The 27,724-nt window shown below is 46.3% G+C and overlaps 1 long non-coding RNA gene across 1 annotated transcript; it reads left to right on the top strand.

Annotated features, from left to right (window-relative positions):
• The first annotated feature begins 17,502 nt into the window (after nucleotides 1-17,502).
• LOC137570355 (uncharacterized) lies at nucleotides 17,503-20,467 on the top strand. The gene is made up of 2 exons (XR_011031007.1): nucleotides 17,503-17,751; nucleotides 20,284-20,467. It is a non-coding gene; the product is annotated as an uncharacterized lncRNA (long non-coding RNA).
• Nucleotides 20,468-27,724: the final 7,257 nt, after the last annotated feature.

The raw sequence follows: 27,724 nt of genomic DNA on the forward strand, positions 1-27,724 counted from the left end.
ATTTGCGCATTCTTATCTGCCCTATTTAAATACAGAGAAACCTGGATTTTCTCCTTGAGTGAGTGGAACAATCTCTTGAGAGTGTTTGTGTTTGCCTTGTATGTTGTCTCCTCATACAGACCCCAGAGCTCCATTCCCAAAGAGTTTAGCAGCTAATAGGCAGTCCTGTGATTGTGCTTTAAAGCCCAGCAGACTGATATGTCACATTTGGCACTACTTAGTCAATCATGGTGACTCCTCAGTAGGACTTCTGCTCCAGTGACCTTTCCTGCGTAGCTAGGGAATGGCGGAGGGCGGACAGTCCAGCATCCAGGATGAAACTTGGAGGATAGAGAGGGAAAAAAGTCAATCTTGGTGGAAAAAGAGCCAATCAGCTCTTGTTATTTCTGGCTAATTGAATGTGTGGTACACCATTAACTAAACAATGTGGTCTGTGCTCATAAAACAATTGATGTTGTATGTTCACTGCAGAGTCAGTAGCTCTGTTATCTTGGACAGTCAATCCCTCATAGACAGCCTTATCTGCTGCTCTCTCTGATTGTTTTTCTTTTACTGAAATAAAGCTGGAGACATAAGTGAGATGCACACCTACACACACACACACACACATACACACACAGCGCAAACACACACACACACACCACACACACACACACCACACACAGCGCAAACACACACACACACACACACCACACACACACACACCACACACACACCACACACACACACACAGCGCAAACACACACACACACACACACAGCGCAAACACACACACACACACACACACACACACACACACACACAGCGCAAACACACACACACACACCACACACACACACACACAGCGCAAACACACACACACACACACACACACAGCGCAAACACACACACACACACCACACACACACACACCACACACAGCGCAAACACACACACACACACACACCACACACACACACACCACACACACACCACACACACACACACAGCGCAAACACACACACACACACACACAGCGCAAACACACACACACACACACACACACACACACACACACACACACACACACACACACACACACACAGCGCAAACACACACACCACACACACACACACACAGCGCAAACACACACACACAAATACACACACATAGTGCACACACACACAGAGTGCGCATACACATAAACATCGCAAGCACACGCACAGATTACACACAGAGTGCGCACACACATAAACCGTGCAAGCACACACACAGAGGACGCATACACACACACAGCGCAAACACACACACACACCAATACACACACACAGCGCGCACACACACAGAGTGCGCACACACATAAACCGCGCAAGCACACACACAGAGGGTTCATACACACACACACAGCGCAAACACACACTCAAAGCGCAAACACACACACACAGCGCAAACACACACACACAGCGCAAACACACACACACACTCAAAGCGCAAACACACACACAGCGCAAACACACACACACAGCGCAAACACACACACACACACACTCACAGCGCAAACACACACAGCACAAACACACACACAGCACAAACACACACACACACACAAATACACACACACAAATGCACACACACAGAGTGCGCACACATAAATCGCGCAAGCACACACACAGAGGGCGCATACACACACACAGCGCAAACACACACACACACACTCACAGCGCAAACACACACACACAGTGCAAACACACACACACACAAATACACACACACAAATACACACACAGAGCGTGCAAACACACAGAGTGCGCACAGACATAAACCGCGCAAGCACACACACAGAGGGCGCATACACACACACACACACACAGCGCAAACACACACACACAAATACACACACATAGCGCACACACAAATACACACACAAATACACACATATAGCGCACACACACATAGCGCACACACAGCGCACACACATACAGAGTGCGCACACACACAAACAGCGTAATATGTTGGCGCTTTATAAATACAATAAATAAATAAAATAAACACTCAGAGGGCACGCACACATACACACAGCACACACATCGCACGCACACAAACAGCATACACACACACAGCGCACACACACACACGCGTACATGCAAAAAGGGCGTCGGGGAAAAAAAGGGTGCAGGGTGTAAACGATAAGTGGCAATAAGGTTTATAGAAAATAATGTGTTGTATTTCGTTTACAGGAATGTTTTACAAATTAAAAAACATTAAATAATATTTATGAGTTTGCAAATTGTAAAAACGATAAACTTCCCTATTTTGAAAGTGAAACGTATAATAACGTTTGTTAAAAAACGATACTATATGTATAATAATTATAATTGTATAATATTGTGTATAACCTTCATTTATCGTTTCTACATGCAATAAAATCAGAAAATATTGTTTGTAACAATGAAACATAACGATAGTAAAACATTACTAAATATTACTAACATTTTAGTACAACTAAACCTAACCCTACTCTCACATAGAACCCTCCCTGTACCTATCCCTAACCCATAGACCCCCTGGTGGTGCCTAACCCTAAATCCCCCCTGGTGGTGCCTAACCCTAAATCTCCCCTGGTGGTGCCTAACCCTAAGACCCCCCCCCCCTTAGTGAACGCTTTATTGTGTGGATAATGTTTTACAAATAGTGACTATAAAAAAATATTACTATTTACTTACTGATCGCTTTATTATGTGAATAAAAATGTTTTACAAACAGTAAGTCATAAAATTTTAAATAACGTTTTAGTTACAAACGATAGATATGTTTAATATATTTGTAAACGTGATTTGTCATGGGCGCAGTTATAAAACGTTAATAATCTCCGGCGCCCTTTTTTCCTGTGCGGTGCCATTAAACGATATTTATTATGGGAGTGAATGGCGGCGCCTTTTTGTCCACTAGCTGCCGGCGCCCTTTTTTTATGCTACACGCACGCACGCACGCACGCACGCACGCACGCACACACACACACACACACACACACACAGTGCTCACACACACACAGTGCTCACACACACAAACATCCTACCTGATGCCTAGCCCTAATCGGCTACCCTCTCGCACATACACCCAACCTGATGCCTAAACCTAACAGCCCACCACAAAAACACTCCTACTGACGCCTAACCCACCCCCCCCCTCCCCGCAAAAAAAACCCCACCCGACGCCCACCCATAACTGCCTCCCCCTGCGCGAACACCCTACCTGATACCTGACCGTTACCAACCTCCCAATGCCTAACTTTAACCACCCCCCTCCACCAATCATCACCCCTACTGCCAATCGACGCAAAAAAATTAGGCGCCCTTTTAATACAGATAGCTCAGGCACCCTCTTCAACTGATTTCACATATGGGGGTGCCCAAACTACCTGCTTCACGAGCAGACACTTTAGAAATTCTCCATGTGGTACACACACATGCATACACACACACACACACACACACACAGAAATGTACCCGTGTACACACACTGCACCACTGTAACCACTGCATCTGCAGTATTTTGCTGTAGAAAGCAGACTACCCCTCCATTGACATGAGTAGAGGCATTCCGCTACCTACTCAACATCGCCACCTAGCAGCCAAAGGGATCAGACTTGATCTGCGCCACACACTAGGAACAGATTTTTGACAGATTTCAGGATGAAATCTATTGAAAATGTATCCACCCACGGCGATGCTATGGGCCGTCGACCTGCCACCGCTTTTGGACTGTTGCCAGTCGTTATCATCTTCCCCGAACAAACCAACCATTTCGATCGATTTTGCCCAAACAACGATCAATTGGACCGCCCACTGCATTGATTTATAGCAGATTTGATCACAGTGATTGAAACAGACAGTTTCAATGAGGAAAATTGATAAATGTAGAAATGGCCTATGAAATGTCTCGTATGGCCATCTTAAAGCAAACCTGAACTGAAAATAAAACGTCAAAACAAACATACACCGATCATACTTACCTCCTGTATAGTCTGCTCATCAATCTCTTTCCCCTCTCCTGCATCCAGTTTCTCCACTGTGATTGGTGGAATTCTCTGTCATCCATTTAACCACTTCAGCCCGATGGCAATTTTCACATATGTGCGCTGCTCCCATTCATTTGCCAATAACTTTTTACTACTTATCACACCTAAATGATCTATATAGTTTTTTTCAGGACAAATTAAGCTTTTAGTGTGTGAAGTTTTGTTTAGTAATTACCTTATTTTCTATGCAATTTAAAGGGAAATTAAGGTAAAAAAAATAGAAAAAACACACTATTGTTCCATTTAAATCCATTACAGCTTTACAATAAACAGTGCTAACTATAAGTTAAACCTCCAAATTTAATTTGCTTATCCTTCCTGGTTATTACAACGTTTAGATTATGTCCCTAGCACAATGTATGGTGACAATATTGTATTTGGAAATAAAGGTCTCTTTTTTTCTGTTTTGTGTGTTTTGCTTTCGCATTGTACACTATTGATGATTACGAGACCTTATGTGCAAAAATAATAGTAATATACCCTTATGGCATACATATTTAAAAAGCAACGTTCCTAAAGAAACAATACATGTTTTTTTCTCTTATATTCTGTCACTTTGTTTTCATTTTACAAGCCAATTATTTTGGTACAGAGTATGCAAAAATTTTATTGCTTTTGATTTAGTTTGTGGCTAAAAAGAATACACAAGACATGGGCCTCAACCCTAAAACTCTCTAAACTCCATTCTACAACTAGCGTTAAAATGTTACCACATATGTCTCTTGTAGTTTTGCTAAGACTTTCCCAAGTTTGATCATAATTTTGAAAATTACTTTTTTATGTTGGATTGAGTTTGTCCCTACCCATTTTTTATGTGATGTGCAACCAAGCTTTAAAAATGTATTCTACAGCTCTTCATGGTTAAAATGATACCACATGTGCCTCATTTAGTATCAAACTGGAGATGCAGTCTCCACAAAAACACCGGAGAGATATATTCGTCCAGTTAGGCTCAAAATGGCAATGACCCCATAACAGCTTCCTGGTCAGCACAATGTTCAACTGTAATATCGCCTACTTGAGCCATAGGGAAACATGGACATTACCTTGCTCATTAGTTGTCCTTTCAGCTATAACTGAGATATAAATGACAGCAACTGATATATTTCAGTTCTGACAAAATCTTATCAGAACTGGAAGGAATCGTAAGAAGAAAATGGTGAGCTTCTGAGAGGAACTGACGGCCAGGTAAGTATGTAATATTCATTTGCTGGTTCATCATGTGTTTTTTTTAATAATTTTTACTGAGTGCAGGTTCACATTAAACATGAACTCCAGTGAAAATAATGTAATAAAAAGTGCTTCATTTTTACAATAATTATGTATACATGATTTAGTCATTGTTTTCCCATTGTAAAATGTTTCCTCTCCCTGGTTTACATTCTGACATTTATCACATGGTGACATTTTTACTGCTGGCAGGTATTGTCAGCGACTGGAGATGCTGCTTGGTTTTTGGCAGTTGTAAACAGCTGTCAACAGTAAAACAGCTGTTATTTCCCACAATGCAATGAGGTTCACAGAGAGGAAACTGCCAGGACCCTGGTCCTCACAGTTTCCTGTGGGAGGGGTCTCACCACAATATCAGCCATACAGAGCCACCTGATGATCTGTTTGTGAAAAGGAATAGATTTCTGACTGTAAAGGGGGTATCAGCTACTGATTGGGATAAAGTCTAATTCTTGGTCACGGTTTCTCTTTTAAGGTAATCCATATTCGTTTATGAGGTTTCTACTCATACATTGGAAGCCATCTTTGCCTCCTCAGCACTTTACACACAGGTCACATGACACAGATATACATGACTCAGCTACATGTGTACCATTTGTGAGCGTGCTCTGATAATACACTGAGCTGTCATTTGTACTACGTACCTAAAAAAAAATAAAGAGGTTCAGGCCAGAGCAAGTGAGTTAAATAATAACTTGTATGCAGTCAGCAATAACCGAGAATGCATCCTATAGGGAAATGTCATTCTTCCAGGGAGATAAGATTTAAGTTGATAAGTGTGAGATAAGTCTACCTTCATATACGTATACTATCTGCAACGATGGAAACTACCTATTATGCTTAGGGCTGCTCAAATACGGATCTGGGGGAAACCCAGATAGTTGCTATCCGGATATCTCCCACTAAACCTGTGCGCGGTGGGTGGGGGATTCAATCTTACCTGTTTGACGTCTTCTTCGTCCGTCCCTGGCGCCTCCCACGATGCGCTCCACACGGCGGTCACGTGACTACAAACACTTCCTCCTTCTGGGTTGATGGAGGAAGTGTTTGTAGTTATGTGATACGCATGGACCGCATCATGGGAGGCGCCAGGGACGGACGAAGGGAGACGTCAGACAGGTAAGCTTGACCCCCCCTTGCCCACCCCGCACAGGTAACTGGGAGGCATCCGGATAGCAACTATCCGGGTGTCTCCCGGATCCGGATTTGAGCAGCCCTAATTATGCTAGGTACACACGATGCAATTTTGTGACAGATTGACTATCAGATCAATTATTTCCAACTTGTCTGATTGGATTTCCTATCGATTTTTCATTCGATTTTCCGTTCACTTGTATGAAAAATCGTTCAAAAAAATGATCGGACATGTTGGAAATAATTTATCTGACGGTACATCTGTTAGAAAATTGCTTTGCGTGTACCTAGCATAACACAGCTCACCTGTCGCACTTCTATCTATTTCCACAAAACAGGAGCCCTTGTGAAAAAAAGGGTGCTGCTGCCACAGGCAGCCATTATAAAAGCCGCGACTTGCAGCAAAGAAGGGAAATTTGGGTGCCCAGAGGCAGGGCCGGTTCCCTCATGAAGCAAGGTGAAACATTTGCATCAGGCGCAGAGAATTCAAGGGCAGCATTTTTGTACTGTGTGTACCTTCCTGAGGAGGAATGAAGTGGCTGAGGGTGAGCAGTTTGTTTGTCACAGACTCACAGCCAGCCAGTGTGTTGAGCTGCAGCATGTCATGTGAGAACATTAACCTCCTGAGCGGTCTGGACGAGCTCAGCTCGTCCATTACCGCCGGAGGCTGCCGCTCAGGCCCTGCTGGGCCGATTCGCGTCAAATAAAAAGGAGCACACGCAGCCGGCACTTTGCCAGCCGCGTGTGCTACCTGATCATCGCCGCTCTGCGGCGATCCGCCGCGTGCAGCGGCGAAAGAGGGTCCCCCCAGCCGCCCGAGCCCAGTGTAGCTGGAACAAACAGTTCCGGCCAGCGCTAAGGGCTGGATCGGAGGCGGCTGACATCAGGACGTCGGCTGACGTCCATGACGTCACTCCACTCGTCGCCATGGCGACGAGGTATGCGAAACAAGGAAGGCCGCTCATTGCGGCCTTCCTTGTCACTTCTGATCGCCGGAGGCGATCAGAATTACGCTTCCGGAGCGCCCTCTAGTGGGCTTTCATGCAGACAACTTTTAGTTGGCTGCATGTAATAGTTTTTTTTAATAAAAAAAAAACCCTCCCGCAGCCGCCCTGGCGATCTTAATAGAACGCCAGGGAGGTTAAATGAAGCAGAGTAAATTGTTGGGTGCTGTACGATCATTCCAAATTGGGGGTGGGGGGGTCACAAGTTTGCCTCAGGCAGCAAAAAGTCTAGAACCGGCGCTGCCCAGAGGCGACTGATAAAAAGCGTGCACAAGGCATGGCAATACGCAAATTGCGGCATTACATAGTAGACACGAAGCTGTGCGGCTGTGTGGCAGCGCCTCTGGGCGCCCAAATTAACTTTCTTTGCCGCAAATTGCGGCTTAGCAGTGGGGAGGTAGTTTAAGGTTGGGGGTGTTAAGTGTTAGGCGGGGCAGGTTAAGTGTTATGCATCGGTAGAAGGAGGTCATAGGGTTAGGCATTGGTAGAGGGAGATCTTAGGGTTAGGCACCTGTAGAGGGAGGTCTTAGGGTTAGGCATTGGTAGAGGGAGGTCTTAGGGTTGGCCATTGGTAGAGGGAGGTCTTAGGATTAAGCATCAGTAGAGGGAGGTCTTAGGGTTAGGCACCTGTAGAGGGAGGTCTTAGGGTTGGCCATTGGTAGAGGGAGGTCTTAGGGTTGGCCATTGGTAGAGGGAGGTCTTAGGATTAAGCATCAGTAGAGGGAGGTCTTAGGGTTGGCCATTGGTAGAGGGAGGTCTTAGGGTTGGCCATTGGTAGAGGGAGGTCTTAGGATTAAGCATCAGTAGAGGGAGGTCTTAGGGTTGGCCATTGGTAGAGGGAGGTCTTAGGGTTAGGCATTGGTAGAGGGAGGTCTTAGGGTTAGGCATTGGTAGAGGGAGATCTTAGGGTTAGGCACCTGTAGAGGGAGGTCTTAGGGTTAGGCATTGGTAGAGGGAGGTCTTAGGGTTAGGCATTGGTAGAGGGAGGTCTTAGGGTTGGCCATTGGTAGAGGGAGGTCTTAGGGTTGGCCATCAGTAGAGGGAGGTCTTAGGGTTGGGCATTGGTAAGGGAAGTCTTAGTAGCCACACTTGTTATGAGTGTCTAAGATTATGATGGCCACACTTGTTTTATGACCTTTGTGAGATGGGTCCCCAGGCTGTGAGGGTCATCAAGGGGAGGCAAGGTAATGGGTGTGAACATTGGGGGCCCTATTAAAGTTTTGCTGGGGCCCCATGGTTTGTAGTTATGCTCCTGCATTAGAGTAAGAATGATACCAATTACTGAGTATCATAAAAGATTAAAAATGTAAGCCTTTGGAAGTCTTTCAATTTCTTCCTCAGGCCTTGTACTATATAAGCCCTACGATAAGTCAGAGGAAGGACAGAAATGTTTTCCTAGCATAAAGATTTTTAGGAAGTTTGTTGATCGATCTACATAAAAGATCTGAAAAAGAGATGACTGTGGAAGCAAGAGGGGCAGACAGGCACTTTCCCACTACGGGCTGGTTCAAACGGGCCTCTGCCGAGCTTTCACTCGGTGCCACGTCCAAAGGCCGGCGTTTAGGCTCTAGCTTTTAAAGGCTTTTGTGAAGCCTTCAAGGCTATCAGTTCGTGTCTCTGCAATTGTTTCCCAGGGTTTTCCAGCTCTGAAAGCAACATATTGCTTTTCCAGATGAGATGCAATGCCGGGATCTACCACCAGGCTTCCATGAAAGCCTGCAAAAGCCAGCAATAAACGCTCCCATTCACTTGAAGGGGACGTCGGTAGATCCCAAAAACCGCCGCGTCTGAAACGCTGTGTTAAACACCGCAAAAATGCCTGTGTGAACCAGCCCTAAAGACGGACTGTGGGTAGCTCTCTGATGTAGTGATGAAGGTGTGGTCAAGCTGGTTGATAATGTTCTCGACAAACTGCTTACAGAACATCGGAACTAAAGTTGAACTCGATGGACGTATGTCTTTTTTCAACCAAAATAACTATGTAAAGAGTATCTCCTAATTTTTCCTGATCGGTGCTCCACATTACATACCGTGTGAGTTATAACATTTGCCCAAGGAAACATTCTTAAGAGTGTTTTTTTTCCACGTTCATGACTCGATAAGCTAGGACCAAAGTCCTCTCCTCTTTTGGGTATGGAGAGTAAACACAATCTTGATGGAGCAGTCATTAATTTCTGCCGGGCGGTCTACCCTTGTCTCTTGGCAACATGTCTTTCTGGTGGCCTTTCACACACCAATCAATAGTTTGGGAACTTTGCTGATAGCTGAACACATTTACTCAGAGAATGTTTTCAATCAGAGCACATATGACACGTTTACTTTAGTGCTAACCGGAAAGTATTTTGAATGGCTTAAGGTGCGTACACACCTATTGATTTTATGTCCGCCGTCGGGGATAGGGACCCGATCCCCTTGGACGACATCGCTGGCCGGTCTATACAGACGCGTGTCAGCAACATGGCTGACAATAAGTTCTGTTGCTATGCAGAAGGGGTGCGGACAGACCAGAGGTCTTAGGGTTGGGCATCGGTAGAGGGAGGTCTTAGGGTTAGACCAGTGGTGTGCCGAAACTTAGCATATGTGAAATTTCGCATCGAAATTCGCAATTACGCATCGTAGTCAGTATGCAAAATTTCTGAGAAAATCGTAATTAATTTTGTATGTAATTTTAAAATTTCGCATAATTTTTTGCGTAATTTCTGCAAAATTTCACTTCATTTTGTGCCGACTTTATAGGTGAATAGCAAGGTTCCCATACATGCTATTGCTGTCAAAATTGCTACATATGTTAAGCAGAATAGTGGGTATTAGTCACAAAAATAATTTTTCAAAAAGACCTTGTAGTTTTTGAGAAACTCGATTTTAAAATGCAAAGAAAAATGTTTTTTAAACTGTCTATTCCTAAGTTTAAAAAACATTTTTTACTTGCATTTTTAAAATCGTTTCTCAAAAACGATAAGGTCTTTTTGCTAAATTCTTTTTTTTGGCTTGTACCCACTATTCCCGAGCCCGACCTGGCAGCTGGCCTGGCCAGGTCGGGCTCGCCACCGGAGACCACCGGGAGCCTGCGGAGTGGCGTCGAGGACACCTCCTGCCTGCCACGGGCTGGAGGAAGCCCCAGGTAAGTGGATTTGGATTTTTATTTTTTATACAGTCCCTGAACCTTCCCTTTAAAGGGAACCTAAACTGAGAAGGATATGGATTTTTCCTTTTGACTCTCCTGCTGATTCTGTGTCTGTAATACTTTTAGCCACAGCCCCTCAACAAGCATGCAGATCATGTGCTCTGATTAACCACCCTGGCGTTCTATTAAGATCGCCAGGGCGGCTGCATGAGGGTTTTTTTTAAATAAAAAAAAAACTATTTCAAAAAACTATTTAAATAAAAAAAAAACTATTGAAAGTTGGCTGCATGAAAGCCCACTAGATGGCGCTCCGGAGGCGTTCTTCTGATCGCCTCCGGCGGCCAAAAGTAACACGGAAGGCCGCAATGAGCAGCCTTCCGTGTTTGGCTTCTCCTGTCGCCATGGCGACGAGCGGAGTGACATCATGGACGTCAGCCGACGTCCTGACGTCAGCCGCCTCCGATCCAGCCCTTAGCGCTGGCCGGAACTATTTGTTCCGGCTGCGCAGGGCTCAGGTGGCTGGGGGGACCCTCTTTCGCCGGTGCTCGCGGCGGATCGCCGCAGAGCGGCGGCGATCGGGCAGCACACGCGGCTGGCAAAGTGCCGGCTGCGTGTGCTGCTCTTTATTTCATCCAAATCGGCCCAGCAGGGCCTGAGCGGCACCCTCTGGCGGTAATGGACGAGCTGAGCTCGTCCATACCGCTAAGGTGGTTAAAGTCAGACTGGATTAGCTGCATGCTTGTTACAGGTATGTGATTCAGACACTACTGATGCCAAAGCAATCAGCAGGACTGCCAGGCAACTGGTATTGTTTAACCCCCCTGGCGGTATGAAAAATTCCGCCAGGGGGCAGCGCAGCAGTTTTTTGTTTTTTTTTTAAATCATGTAGCGAACCCAGGGCTCGCTACATGATAGCCGCTGCTCAACGGCATCCCCCCGCCCGCTTCGATCGCCTTCGGCGATCTCCGATCAGGAAATCCCGTTCAAAGAACGGGATTTCCTGGAGGGCTTCCCCCGTCGCCATGGCGACGGGGCGGGATGACGTCACCGACGTCAGAGTCGTCGGGACGTCATTGGGAGTCCCGATCCACCCCTCGACACTGCCTGGCACTGATTGGCCAGGCAGCGCACGGGGTCTGGGGGGGGGGGGCGCGCCGCAACAGATAGCGACGATCGGGCGCGGGCCGGCGGCGATCAGAGTGCTGGCGCAGCTAGCAAAGTGCTAGCTGCGTCCAGCAAAAAAAAAAATTATGAAAATCGGCTCAGCAGGGCCTGAGCGGCACCCTCCGGCGGCTTACCCCGTGTCCAGCACGGGGTTACCGCTAAGGAGGTTAAAAGGAAACACCCATATCCCTCTCAGTTAAGGTTCCCTTTAACATATGTAGCAATTTTGATGTGAATAGCATGTATTTTGGGGCTTTGCTATGCACTGCTAAATTCTGCAAAAAATTACACAAAATTTTGAGAAATTTTACGCATAATTACGAATGACTACACAAAATCATATGAATTTGCAAACCGTAATTACGTATAAGCGTAATTGCAAAAATGTACGCAAAATTTAGCGAAATCTTAATTTGTTGATTACGATCATCACTAGGTTAGACATTGGTAGAGGGAGGTCTTAGGGTTAGACATCAGTAGAGGGAGGTCTTAGGGTTAGACATTGGTAGAGGGAGGTCTTAGGGTTAGACATCGGTAGAGGGAGGTCTTAGGGTTAGACATCGGTAGAGGGAGGTCTTAGGGTTAGACATCGGTAGAGGGAGGTCCTAGGGTTAGGCATCAGTAGTGGGAGGTCTTAGGGTTAGACAACGGTAGAGGGAGGTCTTAGGGTTAGACATCGGTAGAGGGAGGTCTTAGGGTTAGACATCGGTAGAGGGAGGTCTTAGGGTTAGACATCGGTCCAGGGAGGTCTTAGGGTTAGGCATCGGTAGAGAGAGGTCTTAGAGTTAGACATCAGTAGAGGGAGGTCTTAGGGTTGGCATTGGTGGAGGGAGGTCTTAGGGTTAGACATTGGTAGAGGGAGGTCTTAGGGTTAGGCATTGGTGGAGGGAGATCTTAGGGTTAGACATCAGTAGAGGGAGGTCTTAGGGTTAAATATCGGTAGAGGGAGGTCTTAGGGTTAGGCATCGGTAGAGGCAGGTCTTAGGGTTAGGCATCGGTAGAGGGAGGTCTTAGGGTTAGACATCGGTAGAGGGAGGTCTTAAGGTTAGACATCAGTAGAGGGAGGTCTTAGGGTTAGACATCAGTAGAGGGAGGTCTTAGGGTTAGGCATTGGTGGAGGGAGGTCTTAGGGTTAGACATCGGTAGAGTGAGGTCTTAGGGTTCTGCATCAGTAGAGGGAGGTCTTAGGGTTAGACATCAGTAGAGGGAGGTCTTAGGGTTAGGCATTGGTGGAGGGAGGTCTTAGGGTTAGACATCAGTAGAGGGAGGTCTTAGGGTTAGGCATTAGTGGAGGGAGGTCTTAGGGTTAGACATCGGTAGAGGGAGGTCTTAGGGTTAGGCATCAGTAGAGGGAGGTCTTAGGGTTAGGCATCGGTAGAGGGAGGTCTTAGGGTTAGACATCGGTAGAGGGAGGTCTGAGGGTTAGACATCGGTAGAGGGAGGTCTTAGGGTTAGACATCGGTACAGGGAGGTCTTAGGGTTAGGCATCAGTAGAGGGAGGTCTTAGGGTTAGGCATCAGTAAAGGGAGGTCTTAGGGTTAGACATCGGTAGAGGGAGGTCTTAGGGTTAGGCATCGGTAGAGGGAGGTCTTAGGGTTAGGCATTGGTGGAGGGAGGTCTTAGGGTTAGACATCAGTAGAGGGAGGTCTTAGGGTTAGGCATTAGTGGAGGGAGGTCTTAGGGTTAGACATCGGTAGAGGGAGGTCTTAGGGTTAGGCATCAGTAGAGGGAGGTCTTAGGGTTAGGCATCGGTAGAGAGAGGTCTTAGGGTTAGACATCGGTAGAGGGAGGTCTTAGGGTTAGACATCGGTAGAGGGAGGTCTTAGGGTTAGACATCGGTAGAGGGAGGTCTTAGGGTTAGGCATCGGTAGAGGGAGGTCTTAGGGTTAGGCATCGGTAGAGGAAGGTCTTAGGGTTAGGCATCGGTAGAGGGAGGTCTTAGGGTTAGACATCGGTAGAGGGAGGTCTTAGTTAGGCATCAGTAGAGGGAGGTCTTAGGGTTAGACATCGGTAGAGGGAGGTCTTAGGGTTAGGCATCAGTAGAGGGAGGTCTTAGGGTTAGACATCGGTAGAAAGAGGTCCAATGCTGGGAATACACGGGTCGATCCGGCTGCGATTAGCCGCCGGATTGACCCCAGCAGCGTCTCCGCGTGTGCGCGTGGATCGTTTACCGCTCGTCCCTGCCAGCGCTTTCTTATCAGCGCTAGATTCCCTGCCATTATCCGCCGGTGGGGATCGAGCGGGCGGGGGTCGAGTGGCTTAATCAGGCCAGCTGAATATTATCAGCTGGCCGGATCAGCTGGTCGATACACGGTACAGAAACAGTACCGTGTATCCCCAGCATTAGGATTAGGCATTGGTAGAGGGAGGTTTTAGAGTTAGGCATCGGTAGAGGGAGGTCTTAGGGTTAAGCAGCGGTAGAGGGAGGTCTTAGGGTTCTGCCTCCTGCCCCCTTAGTCCTTCTTTCTGCCTCCTTTATGCCTCTTTCCGTCCTAGGGACGACTGTAATGTGCTAATTTCTCTTATGCAGTGCAGCCAAGTTGTTTCACAGACAGTAGTGCAGATGCAAACTTGAGGAGGGTCCCATCCCTGCATCACAGGTTTGCTTTTAAATGTATATAATGCGTATACAGAACTCGAAAATTACTGTATAGTATAGTGTCCTGCATCAAAGTGTAATTTTACCAAGTTTAACCACTTCCGGCCCACGGTGATTGAAATCTAAGCCATGTTTAGGAGCTTTTATTCCTGCCAGGGTGTAGCTTTCAATCTCCGCCACGGATGACGCTTGCTGTTGACGTTCCCGCCGCTGTCCGCATTGCAGTGCCTGCTGACAGCAGAGCTTCAGTATATTGGGTAGGAGCCAATTTCATTGGCTCCTGAACACGTGATTGCTTTGAGCCAAGGTCACGGACGGCCGTGGTCTTAAAGCAGAGGCATGAGGCTAAAAAACATTTTTTCTTAGAATTTTTTAAGAATCAATTTTATCAAAAACTAGAAGGTCTTTTTAAAAAATGTTTGCATTTTCCAGTCCTTTCGTATTGGTAGGTCATTCGTAATTCGGGTGTTTGTAAAAATGGGACCTGGCGATTTAGCCCTGGGGGGGGAGATTTGTAAAGACTTGTAATGAATCCGTCTCTAATTAATTTAATTTTGCATGGAAAGTTTTGCAGCGTCGCGTTATCGGCGCTCATTATTCAGCCATTTATACAATCAGCGTCCTGTAAAAGCTCTTTGGTGGGGGGCAGGAGGGGGTGCAGCCGCTGACCCCTGGCTTGCCTGCCGCCGCTGGAATTCTCTGTCATTGGGTGAGTGTATGGAGAGAAGGAGAGACAATGGGATTTCACATCAGGCCGCACTATCAGGAGCCTGCCTTATCCACAGCATGTTTTTCTATTAGTCTAACACTCCATTGTGCATCCCCTTATCAGCTGAAATGTTGATGTAATGCCTGGCTCCCAACTGCTTGTGTATCCCACTAACTCGCATACTTCACTCACATCGAGGGGGGAACTGGTGGGAGACTCCTTATCAAAGTTCTCACAAGGAATAAATGGGGGGTGGGGAAGCTGGTAGAAGCCATAGATGAGAGTAATGATTATTAACTAGCAGCTAAACTTGTTAACCTCCAGCGGACTCGCAGTCACGTCACTTTTGTTGACCACTAAAATATATTTAGGCTTAAAGAGGAACTCCAGTGAACATAATGTAATAAAAGAAGTGCTTGATTTATATAATAATTATGTATAAATGATTTAGTCAGTGTTTTCCCATCGTACAAGCTTTCCTCTCCCTCATTTATATTCGGACATTTACCACAAGGTGACATTTGTACCGCTGGCAGGTGATGTCAGTGGAAGTTGATGCTACTTGCTTTTTTGGCCGTTGGACCCAGCTGTAAACAGCTGTTATTTCTTACAACGCAATGAGGTTCACAGACAGGAAACTGTCAGGACCATGGTCCTGACATCACACTGTGGGAGGGGTTTCACCACAATATCAGCCATACAGACCCCCCTGATGATCCATTTGTGAAAAGGCATAGATTTCTCATGGGAAAGGGGGTATTGGCTACTGATTGGGATGAAGTTCAATTCTAGGTCAGTTTCTCTTTAAGAAGGGATAATTTTGCAACGCCAGTAACAGGGAGGGTTCCAGCTCAACCATCTAATAGTTCAGTAAGAGGAGTACCCAGATATGTTATTCTTTGTTGTGCTGCTCGGATACCATTTTTCACTATCTGGAACTAATTCGGATCCGGATACCCCTCTATCCGATCCGGGTCGGATATCTGGATCAAACATTTCCCAAACCGAATCCGGGTTGGATGTCCAACCCCAGTATCCGGGGTATCCGGCCGGATTCGGATATCTGGATAGAAAAAAACGGAAGTGCCCTTTAAATTGCTTTAAAAAGGGTTTTTAGGGTCAATGAGGCATGTATCATCATTATTTTGCAAAGGGGAACACTAATTGATGATCTGGGGACTTAATTCCCCCCCCCCCACAAAAAAAATGGCTGTCAATTAACATCAGGCCTAGGTTCCAGACAGCGGTCGTGCAGCCCACATTGTGTCCAAAGCCAAAATGCAAAGTGCAAAGTGCCACGTGCAAGCACGTGCAAAGTGCCAAGTGCGAAGTGCCACGTGCAAAGTGCGAAGTGCAAAGTGCCAAGTGCAGACACGTGCGAAGTGCAAAGTGCCACGTGCAAACACGTGCAAAGTGCCACGTGCATAGTGCGAAGTGCCACGTGCAGAGTGCGAAGTGCCACGTACAAAGTGCCAAGTGCAGACACGTGCAAAGTGCCATGTGCAAACACGTGCAAAGTGCGAAGTGCCACGTGCAAAGTGCACTGTGCAAAGTGCCACATGAAAAGTGCCACGTGCAAAGTGCCACGTGGCACTTTGCACGTGGCACTTGGCAATTTGCACGTAGCACTTGGCACTTTGCACGTAGCACTTTGCACGTGGCACTTTGCACGTGGCACTTTGCACTTTGCACGTGGCACTTAGCACTTCGCACTTTGCATGTGTTTGCACGTGGCACTTTGCATGTGTTTGCACTTGGCACTTTGCACGTGGCACTTTGCACTTTGCACTTTGAACGTGTTTGCACGTGGCACTTGGCACTTTGCACGTGTTTGCTAGTGGCATTTTGCACATTGCACTTGGCACGTTGCACGTGGCACTTTGCACGTGTTTGCACATGGCAGGCAGCAGCTGGCCTGGTGTGGGCACAGCGCACACGCAGACACATAGCAGCTGCAGCAGCACTGCAGCACACACTCTAAATGTCACACTATGACATCAATTAAGTTAATGAACGATTTAACTATAGTGTAGTGATAGTGAAGGGGTTAATCACTGAACAGCTTATCACTGTGGCCCTTGGCCCAGCAGCACTGCAGCACAGTCTCTAGCTGTCACACTATGAGACATCAATCAAGCAAATTAACGATTTATAGAGTAGTGATAGTAGTGAAGGGGTTAATCAATGAACAGCTTTAGGTTTATAACTGTGTACAGGCAGCCCTTTATAAGGCACCAGCACTGGAGCATGTCTCTCAGGAAGCATTCAGCAAGCCAGGACGATCTGTCTCATCATGGCAGCCCTCCTTATTATACAAAGGGGCTATCCAGTGTTCCTTTCTGTGATTGGGTGCCAGGGCTTAGGCTGGGAGGCCTCTGATTGGCTCAGTGAGATCAGGTGGTGCCGGGCCAGGGTTCCCTTCTGTGATTGGTTGCTAGGGCTTCTGCTGGGAGCCCTCTGATTGGCTCCAGGACAGGACATCACCACCTTAGTTACAGTAATTTTGGATCCGGATACCCGCAAATTTATCTGCAGATATCCGCAGTATGCGCCCAACTATCCGCAGATAGTTATCCGGATTTGGGCCCAGCTATCCGGAATCCGGATCCGGTCGGATAGGCCTAAAAAGTTTGGATATCCGGGTCTACCAGGATATCCAGAATCCTGATGAGCAGCAGCTACATGTTTTAAAATGTTTGTTCATGTGACCTTAAAGAGGAACTTTTTTAGGTACGTAGTACAAATGACAGCTCAATGTATTATCAGAGCACGCTCACAAATGGCACACATGTAGCTGAGTCATGTATATCTGTGTCATGTGAACTGTGTGTACAGTGCTGATGCATAAACGAATAAGGGTTACCTTAAAAGAGAAACCGTGACCAAGAATTGAACTTCATCCCAATCAGTAGCTGATACCCCCTTTCCCAAGAGAAATCTTTACCTTTTCTCAAAATAATCATCAGGGGGCTCTGTATGGCTGATATTGTGGAACACCTCTCACAGTGTGATGTCATGACCATGGTGCTGCTGACAGTTTGCTGTCTGTGAACCTTGGTGCTTTGTGGGAAATAATGTTTTTTTCCAACTGCCAAGCTAACAGTATCTCCCTCTGTGCATAAAACGCTCAGTAACGAACATTCCGTGCAGATCACCTGGCAGGATTAAAGGTGTCACCACCTGTGATAAATTTCAGAATGTAAATCAGGGAGAGGAAATATTTTACAATGGGCAAACGCTGACTAAATAATCTATAAGTGATTATTATAAAAAACTAGAAATTTTATTAATTATCTTATTTTCACTTCAGTTCCTCTTCAAAGTGGGTTTATACTCTCACAACTAAAGTTCCAGTAACTACCCTTAGCATTTCCAGTGTAAAAATAATCTATTTTCACTGCAGAGAGCAGTAGAAGCTTGCTTATGTTTAATCATCAGCAAAGGCAAGAATCTACCTGTGCCAGTATCTTCACTCTGTCCCCTTCCTTCCCTCCCTCTGCTGATGGACACATCACCCTGGCAACAACTTCAGCAGAAAAGGAAAGGGACTGAGGGAAGACACAAGCACAGGGAGATTCTTGCCTTTGCTGATGAGACCAGAGATATGCTAGCTTCCATTGTTCTTCTGTAGTGAAAATAAACGATTTTCCACACAGATTTCCACACAGCTAAAGTATCAAAAATGTCAGGATTCCATAGGGATGGTCGGAAATGCCAATTTCTGCTTCCGCCATTGCCAATTACTGCTACAGCTACCGATTCTGCTTTCCGCTACAGATCTCCGCATTCCGGATTGTCGCAGAAATTTAGACCGACTTTAACATTTCCCTCTTGTCTCCACTCTTTTTCTTAACATACTCTGACAATTTGGTGTTTCTGGCACCTATGGGGGCTTTTGCTATCAACTTCTAAAGTCAACGTCATAACGCATATCGGTAATGCGGATTTTCCGCATTTTACATTACAGTCAATGGCTGCCAACTTTAGTGGTTAATAGCAAAGCCCCCATAGGAGCCAGAAACACCACATTTTCAGGGTATGTTAAGCAGAAAAGTGGGAAAAAGAGAAAAAAATCTTTCAAAAAGACCTTGTAGTTTTTTTTTTAGAAAATCAATGTTAAAGTCTTTCCATGATTTACGTGAAAATCTGCCTACCGCAATTGCATTACCGATTTTCGATTGGAAATGAGGAGATTGCATTTCCGCGGAATCCAAACGAGCATCCCTAGTCAGAAACCTTAAAGGACTTACGAGGCCTGTTTTGTGAAAAAAAACCATAAAAAAAGTTAGATACCTGTGTCTGTTTGTATGGCACGGAGGACGCCGTCCGCGCCCTCCGTGCCGTTCCGTCGGGTCCCCGCTGCACAATATCCCCCCGAACGTCCCTCGACCGCGCGGCCCGGGTTGGGCTCTCCAGCCTGTACAAAGATGGCGGCCGGAGGTGGCCACGGCTGCGCAGTACGCATAGCCGCGAGTGCGGCTGCGCAGCTCTAAGGCCAACCCCCCGATCCACGCTACAGTTATGTGGATCAGGGGGTTGGCCTTGGAGCTGCGCAGCCGCACTCGCGGCTATGCGTACTGCGCAGCCGCGGCCACCTCCGGCCACCATCTTTGTACAGGCTGGAGAGCCCGACCCGGGCCGCGCGGTCGGGGGACGTTCGGAGGGATATTGTGCAGCGGGGACCCGGCGGAACGGCACGGAGGGCGCGGACGGCGTCCTCCGTGCCTTACAAACAGACACAGGTATCTAACTTTTTTTATGTTTTTTTTACAAAACAGGCCTCGTAAGTCCTTTAAGGGGTAAAATCCTTGGAATGTCAGCTAGTTAAGCAGCCCAACTTAATGAGTTAACTACAGGTCGTGCAGTCGTTTGCGCTCGTTGTGTGCCATTGCGTGTTCCTGCGAATAGGAAGATGGATTGCGAAATGCTCGATCGTCACGTCGCTGTGGGTTCCCAATCCATCTTCCAGTGAGTACGGCCTTTTAGGTATCATAGAGGAAGCAACAGGAAGTGGTGACCCCCTTTACAGAAATTGAGTTTTACGTTAATCGCCCGACGGGATGACGAATAGAAGATAGGAAGAGGGGTTTTCTGACCCGGCTGGAAACTGCTTCTCCACTCATTACGCGGTCTCTGTTCTTTAATTCCAGAGAGATGACAGAGTGATCTGAGCCACACTTCTGGTGGGTAGTAAATGAAAGTTTCCTGTCTGCATTAGCTATTGTTTGTTTTGGTTCTGTTATTGTTCCGTCTGTTTCACAGAAAACATATGATGTCACCGTTCCAGGGAGCCGTGAGCAAACAGGAATGGCCGCCTGCATGGCGGGGGCTTGTGGAGAGGACGAGTCCACACAAGAGATAACGCAGAAATAAGCAAAGGGATCCTACAAGTCTAAAGAACGGTTCACAATTTCTAATTGAAAATAAAGCAAAAACCTGTGTAGAACCTCCTATGCTGAATACAAGGAAACTGCTGACTGGAGGCACCCAAAAGCTATAAAATAAGTAAAAAACGTTTCAAAATAAGGTAGGTGTTGGCAGGGGCATAACTACAAATCATGGGTCCCCCCAGCAAGACGTTGATGAGGCCCACCAATGGTCACACCCTTTCCCTTGACTCCCCCTGGTGACCCTCACACACGGCCGGTTCTAGACTTTTTGCCGCCTGAGGCAAACTTGTAAGATGCCGCCCCTCCATCCCTCTTAGTATAATAACCCTCCAGAATAGGTAGCAAGCAGGAAGGGGGGCAGCGGGCACAGCACCTTACCTGGGTGCCCCGATCTGTGCAGCATAGTGTGATCAGGTAGTGGGCGAGGATGACTCACCTCTTCTGCTTTCCAGCATGCGTTCCACTCTCATCACTTCCTGCAATGCCGTCCATTTACAGTACAGTGGTCCTGATCATACTACGCTGGTGAGTTAATAGCTGGGGGGGGGAGCACAAATCGGAAGAACCCAGGTAAGTGAGGGGCGGTCGTACCCCCTCCCCGCCACTGTGCCCACTGCCCCCCTTCCTGCCTGCTACCCCCTACAGCTTGGCAACCCCTCACCCCATCCACGGCCAGGTGGGTGCCCCCACCCACACGACTTTGCCACCTGAGGAACACGCCTCACCCCGCCTCATGGGCCCTCACAGCCTTGGAGCCCATCTTGCAAGGGTCATAAAACAAGTATAGTGCACTGTGGCATCCTCCCTCCATAGCAACAGAATGCCGCAATAGCCTATATGGGAATCAGTCATGTCTTCCTCCTATCCTGCAGGGGTTGCTGCATCTCTGCTGAGATTGCCCTCTGCTGTCATGTGACAGACGGCGACCTCGACATAGACATGCAGCCATAGGAAGGACAGGAGAAGACAAGCTGCTGCCGTTGCTGGATCCCGGAGTGGTGAGTGACGCTAGAGCTCCACTGTGATCCCTGCATCCATCCCTCCTAGCGGCATCCAGGAGTGTAGCTCAGGGTTACCGCTAATTGTTGTATAAAGGAATACCACCAAGGAGGTTAATATGCATATGGTGAACCCAGGTATGACGTATGGACATCTCAGGCCACTGGCACAGACTTGTCATTGTAAGGCTGTTTCTGCTACAACCGACACGTTTTGTTCTTCAGACAAGTTTTGCTCTTGACCTTCATGTGTGTTTATCCTTTCATTCAGATATTTTGCAGCCATTCCTTCCCCTCAGCGTCTCATCCTCTTGTTTTCATCTGGTTGGAAGCGTTCAGGCGCGGTGTACAAGGCCACGGTGGAGGCAGGAGAAAGGAATTTCACACTAAACTTCAGACAAACACATTTTCAAGGGCATGGGACTCTGTGTTCCCTGTATTCCCTTTGCAGAGTGAAGAGGAACAGAGGTGTCCAATGTAAATAACACCACAATCCTCCCCAATACCGGCTGTTCTTGTATTACTTATGGAGAACCAGATCTACCAGGGCTTGTATTACAAGACCCGAACAATATCCAGGAACCCTCTAGCGAACTAGACTGCTTTAAAAAAAAAAAAATCTCTTCTATGACTTGTGGTAAAGATGTACAGCAAAGTCCAAGTTATCCTCACAGACAACCGGAAGTCTCAACTAACCGCCACGCCAGTGGGGAAAACGTGGACAGTTTTTTTTTTTTTGGGGGGGGGGGGGGTTGCCGGCCATAAAATACTTACCAAGCTTCTAACGATGTCTTCTAGCCTTCCTGCAGCTCTTAGTGGCATTTGTGCACACCTCCAGGAGTGTCACCTGACCCAACAAAGGTCAGGTGGCACAGCGGGAGCCATACATCGAGGATGCTGGAAAGCTGCAAGGAGCCCGGTAGGAGCTACAGGACGTCAGGGAGTATTTTATCCTGCACGTGGGAGGGGGGGGGGGGGCAAAGGGGTCCTTTGCTGTAAAAAGATAAAGGTAATGTGACTAAACAAATGTTAAAAAAGTTACATTGGAATAATTACTTGACAAAAGTTACACCATTTAATTCTCTGCAAAACAAGTACCCCCTTAACTCTGATAGCTGGTGTTGCCCGCTTTGGCGGAAAACAAGAACCAAACAGGCATTTTTTACAGCTGACTACCGGTCTCTGATGTCTTTGACATTGCGGCTCAGGCACAAAGCTTATCTTGTGACTTATCTCACCTTACTCATTTTTCACCTCAACTGTAAAGAGATAAATCATGAGATAAACTGATAAACAGAGAGCTGATTTGTTAGTTAAAAGAGATGGGACCATATGCAATTATCTTTTTCTCCTGAGTTTTCTCCCAGGTGATATTTTCACAAGGGCTCTATTCACAAAACTTCTCATACATGACTTATTTATCACCTAAGTAATAAAAATAACCTTTCTGCAGATTTACAAGCAAAATACTCGCATATAAGTCGACCTGTGTATAAGCCGAGGTACCGACTTTTCCCTCAGAAACCAGGAAAAGTGATTGATTCACATATAAGCCCCCTCTCCAATATAGCTCCCTCCACAGTAGCCAGATGTTTCCCCAGTACAAGTCACCCCCCCCATAGCCAGATGTTCCCCAGGATCAATACAGCTGTGTCTCAAGAAGCCACTAGATGACGCCATAGATATGAGACACAGCAGAAAGAATCCCCGATCATTGCACCGCTGATACATTACTTGCATGCTCCACTTCACAAGCCGGGGACACAGGTAGTCTTGAGCAGCACACTCTGCACACCATGTTGCAAGGGATGTGAGGCACGGACACAGCAGGGAGCCAGCTGGCAAGAGCAGGAACACTAGTGCACGATCCTTACGCTCCTCTGCCATTAACAAAACCTGCTCCACCATCCGTTCTGCTCCACTGACTCGCATATAAGCCGAGGGGGTAACTTTTCAGTACATTTTTTATGCTGAAAAATTAGGCTTATATGCAAGTATATACATTAATCACTCCAAGTAAGTTGTTCCTGATTAACTTAATTTCAATATTACTTTTCTTACCTTAATTATATTATATTTTTGTTCTTTGGAAGCTTTAAAGTGTAACATAGATAAGATGAAAACAGAGGAAAACAGGTGAAAAAGCTTTGTCAATAAAATGCCTGTATTAAATTGCCAGCAAGTGAGAAAATACTCAAAATAATTTTGATAGTACTTTCTCATAAACCTTTTCATACTCTTTCAATTGCAAAGAGCTTAAGTCCGGTTTTACACTTGGCTGGTACATTTGCAGTGCGATGCCCTGCCCCTGTCGTATTGCACCACAACCCACAAAATGTCAGTCATATGACCCTGCGGCAGAGTGCGCCATAAGGGTCATATGCATAGTGCAGCCCCCTCGCACATCCCTCGCTTACACCTCACCCAGTGATGTACTTCCTGCTGGGCAGGAAGTATGTCACTGGGATTCCAGTAGTCCATTAGCCTCAGGTGCTCAAGTTTCCTGATTCATGGGGTCATGGCTGCAAGGATGAAGAGGATCCTGGCCACCAGCAGAGGGGTCACGGAGGCTCAGGAAAGCATCTGGAGCATCTGGGGGCTTCCTCCTACTGACGTAAATATTTAACTTTTTTTCTTTAAAAAAGTTACAGGCGTACTTTAAAACTTAAAAAAATATGTATAATAAAAACTTTCCTTTTCACAGGACTAAATTACATGGACTCTTTTCATTCTCATTTTGGTGAGACCTTGAAGCAGCGAGGTTCCTAGTCACTCCGCTTAGCGCACGCCTCCTCTGCCTCCTCCTCCAATAGTGGGGGGCAGATGGCCAGATTACAGCGCTTAATTTGTCTTTTTTAATTGCTCCGACTAGAAGCAGTTCTGGGGGAAGCTGTTTTCACTCCGGAGATCTGAGCTGGCCCGCTGCCCATACAGTGGAAAGAGGTGCCTGATACCTAACCCTTATAGACATATATCTTTTAAATAAGAACTCCATTAAGTCCATACTTCAAGCACTGTACTTTTTTAAAAAGAGATATATATACCCTTTCCCACGTCAAATAGGGCCTTTGCTGCATGATATTGTGTTTTATATATATATATATATATATATAATTATTATTATTTAGTATTTATATAGCGCCAACATATTACGCAGGGCTGTACAGTGTATATATATATATATATATTGTCTTGTTGCTAACTGTCTCTCAAAGGAGCTCACAATCTAATCCCTACCATTGCCATATGTCTATATTATGTAGTGTAAGTACTGTAGTCTAGGGCCAATTTTAGGGGGAGCCAATTAACTTATCTGTATGTTTTTGGAATGTGGGAGGAAACCGGAGTGCCTGGAGGAAACCCACGCAGACACGGAGAGAACATACAATCTCTTAGCAGATAGTGCCCTGGCTGGGATTCGAACCAGGGACCCAGTGCTGCAAGGCGAGAGAGCTAACCACTACGCCACCATGCCACCATGCTGTCCCATATGTCACATCATTAGGAGAAGCCCAGCAGAAGATTTTAATTTTTTAATTTCTGCTGTCTTTGAGTTCCCACAGGCAGGATTTCTCCACTTCCTGTCAGAACAGGAAGTGCTGGAATTTTTCCCAGTTTAGGATACAGACAGCAATTAAAAAATACAAAAATGAATTAAGTGAATCAGGGACTTTTTTGATTTGAGTTTGCTGCTTCTAAAGTTTTGAAGATTATGTCTTATAAATAAGTTAAGAGATATGTAAGAAGGCTTATGATGTAAGTGTTGTGAATCGACCTCTTAATCAGGGTTGCTCGGATACCAATTTTTAAAATCCGAATAGATTCGGATCCGGATACCCAGATATCCGGATCCAAATCGGATATCCAAATCCGAACTTTTTGGGTATTCGAGTAGAATCGGATATCCGAACCCAATATCCGGTCGGATTCGGATATCCGGATTGAAAACCGGAGGTGGCAGGAGGAGGATGAGGAGGAGGGAGAGATATTTTATTTTTTAATCGGTTTCGGATCCGGATATATACAATATCTGCGGATATCCATGTTATGCGTCCGCAGAAAGCTATCTGGATTTTTTTCAAAATCCGGAATCCGAATCCGAATTGGATAGCATAAAAAGTTCGGATATCCGGGTTACCCGGATATCCGGAATCCGGATGAGCATCCCTGCTCTTAATACACACTATTCCTGTGCTAAAAATATCTCAAGGCAATCTTGTCCCAAGTGAGTTATCATTTTTTTTTTTTCAACCATGCACCACTGGGTAAAAGAAAAGGGACAGGGCTCACCTATGTGCTGCCCCGCCTCCCCCCAGCAGAAGGGAAACCATTATCCTTTCCCCGCCCCCTGATTTTTCCCGCCACTCCTCCCTATCTAAATATATGTACTGTAGAGCAGCTGCAGCGGAGCTCAATAACCTGGTCCGTCGCTGGGTTCCCTCCTCTTCTCTACTGCAGTCTATCAGCATGCGGCAGCCTTTCCTTGTAGTCAGGCTCAGATTTACCTCACAGGAGCCTATAGGCACAGATGTCCTGGCACCTTAGACTCTGCCCTCCATGGACTTACAAACCCACACCGAACTGCACCACAAGTGTACTGGCTGTCCCAGCTGTCACTTCTCCCTTACTTCCCTTGCCTGTCATAGGTAGCTACAGGTGCCCCTTAGTATTAGGTAGCCAGAAGTACTCTATTAAGTAGCTAGAGGTGCCCCCAAGTATTAGGTAGCTAGAGGAACTTCAGTATTAAGTAGCTAGAGGTGCCCCTGAGTGAGGGGAGATCTCATCAGTGGAACGAGTTAGCTGCTCCCCTATGGAGCAGGGGGGGCTCTGGAACCCAGAGTGCCTTCCCGGTCTTTGCTATGTCGCCTTGTTACACCGCTCACCGCTGTCCTGCGTTGAATTTCCACACCTTCAGGACTCCTGGGAGGGCTTTGGAAGTGCTCACATCCTGAGTGATTGTGAAGACAGGCGCATCAACCCCTGCTCTCTGTTTCATTCTTCACTGCTCAGCTTGCTTCTAAACAGCCCTGATAAAATCCCCGACTGAGCATTCAGTAAGGCTTTGCTCTGCAATCATTATAGGTGAGCCTGTCTTCTCTGATGTGTTTTTAAGCCCAAGCCTGCCCCCTTCTGGCTCTGCTATAATGACTCAGCTATAATGATTCCTGAGCAAAGCCAGACTGAATGCTCAGTCAGGGATTTTATCAGGGCTGATAACAAGCAGGCTGAGCAGGGAAGGATAAAACCAAGAGCAGGGTAGGTGTTTTCTCTAATGTTCCCACTGATATATATGGTAAAATAAATGAGGGTGCTTCGTCTCTGGTTCCCTTTAAGGACAGAAGCAATTTTATCCTTGTCAGCGCTTCTCCCATTCATTCCAATAACTTTATCACTACTTATCACACCTAAATGATCTGTATCTTGTATTTTTTTTGCCACAAATTCATCTTTTGAGGGTTGATGCGCCTGTTATCACAATCGCTCAGGATGTGAGCACTTCCAAAGCCCTCCCAGGAGTCCTGAAGGTGTGGAAATTCAATGCAGGACAGCGGTGTAACAAGGCGACATAGCAAAGATCGAGAAGGCGCTCTGGGTTCCAGAGCCTCCCCCCCCTCTCCATGAGGGAGCAGCTAGCTCATGTTTTCAGCTCACTTTAGTATTGCTTTAAGTTTGCATTCAAGGCTAATTGAATAGCATCTCATTGCCCATCTAGTCTTGAGTGTCAAACGTATCCTTTCAGCACCATGGAGACCACCCACCTCCTGCAAGATCTCAGATAATCACACGTTAGGATAGTCTCTGATGTTTTTTTGCTTCATTCAGGTATAAAAAGCAATACATAATAATAATTTCTTCACCTGGTATTGATTTCTGCATCAGGCCCAAAGTAACATTATTATAATTTTATTACCATTATTTCAAATAATAATCAAAATAGTAATGTGAGTGGGATATGGAGGCTGCCATATTCATTTACTTTTAAACAATGCTAGTTGCCTGGCTGTCTTGGTGATCCCCTGCCTCTAATACTTTCAGCCATAGACCCTGAACAAGCATGCAGATCAGATGTTTCTGATGGACGTCAGACTGGATTAGCTGCATGCTTGTTTCAGGTGTGTGGTCCAGACACTCATGCCGGAATGATCAGCAGGGTTGCCAGGCAACTGGTCTTGTTTAAAAAGTAATCAATATGGCAGCCTCCATATTCCTCTCATTTCAATGTTCCTTTAAACACACTCAGTTATATCCAAATCCATTCTTAAGCCATTGCTGGTAGTGATGTTCTTGAAACTGAATTTGAATCGTTTTCTCTCC

The sequence above is a fragment of the Hyperolius riggenbachi genome, chromosome 4 (genome assembly GCF_040937935.1).
Source record: "Hyperolius riggenbachi isolate aHypRig1 chromosome 4, aHypRig1.pri, whole genome shotgun sequence".
NCBI lineage: Eukaryota > Metazoa > Chordata > Amphibia > Anura > Hyperoliidae > Hyperolius > Hyperolius riggenbachi.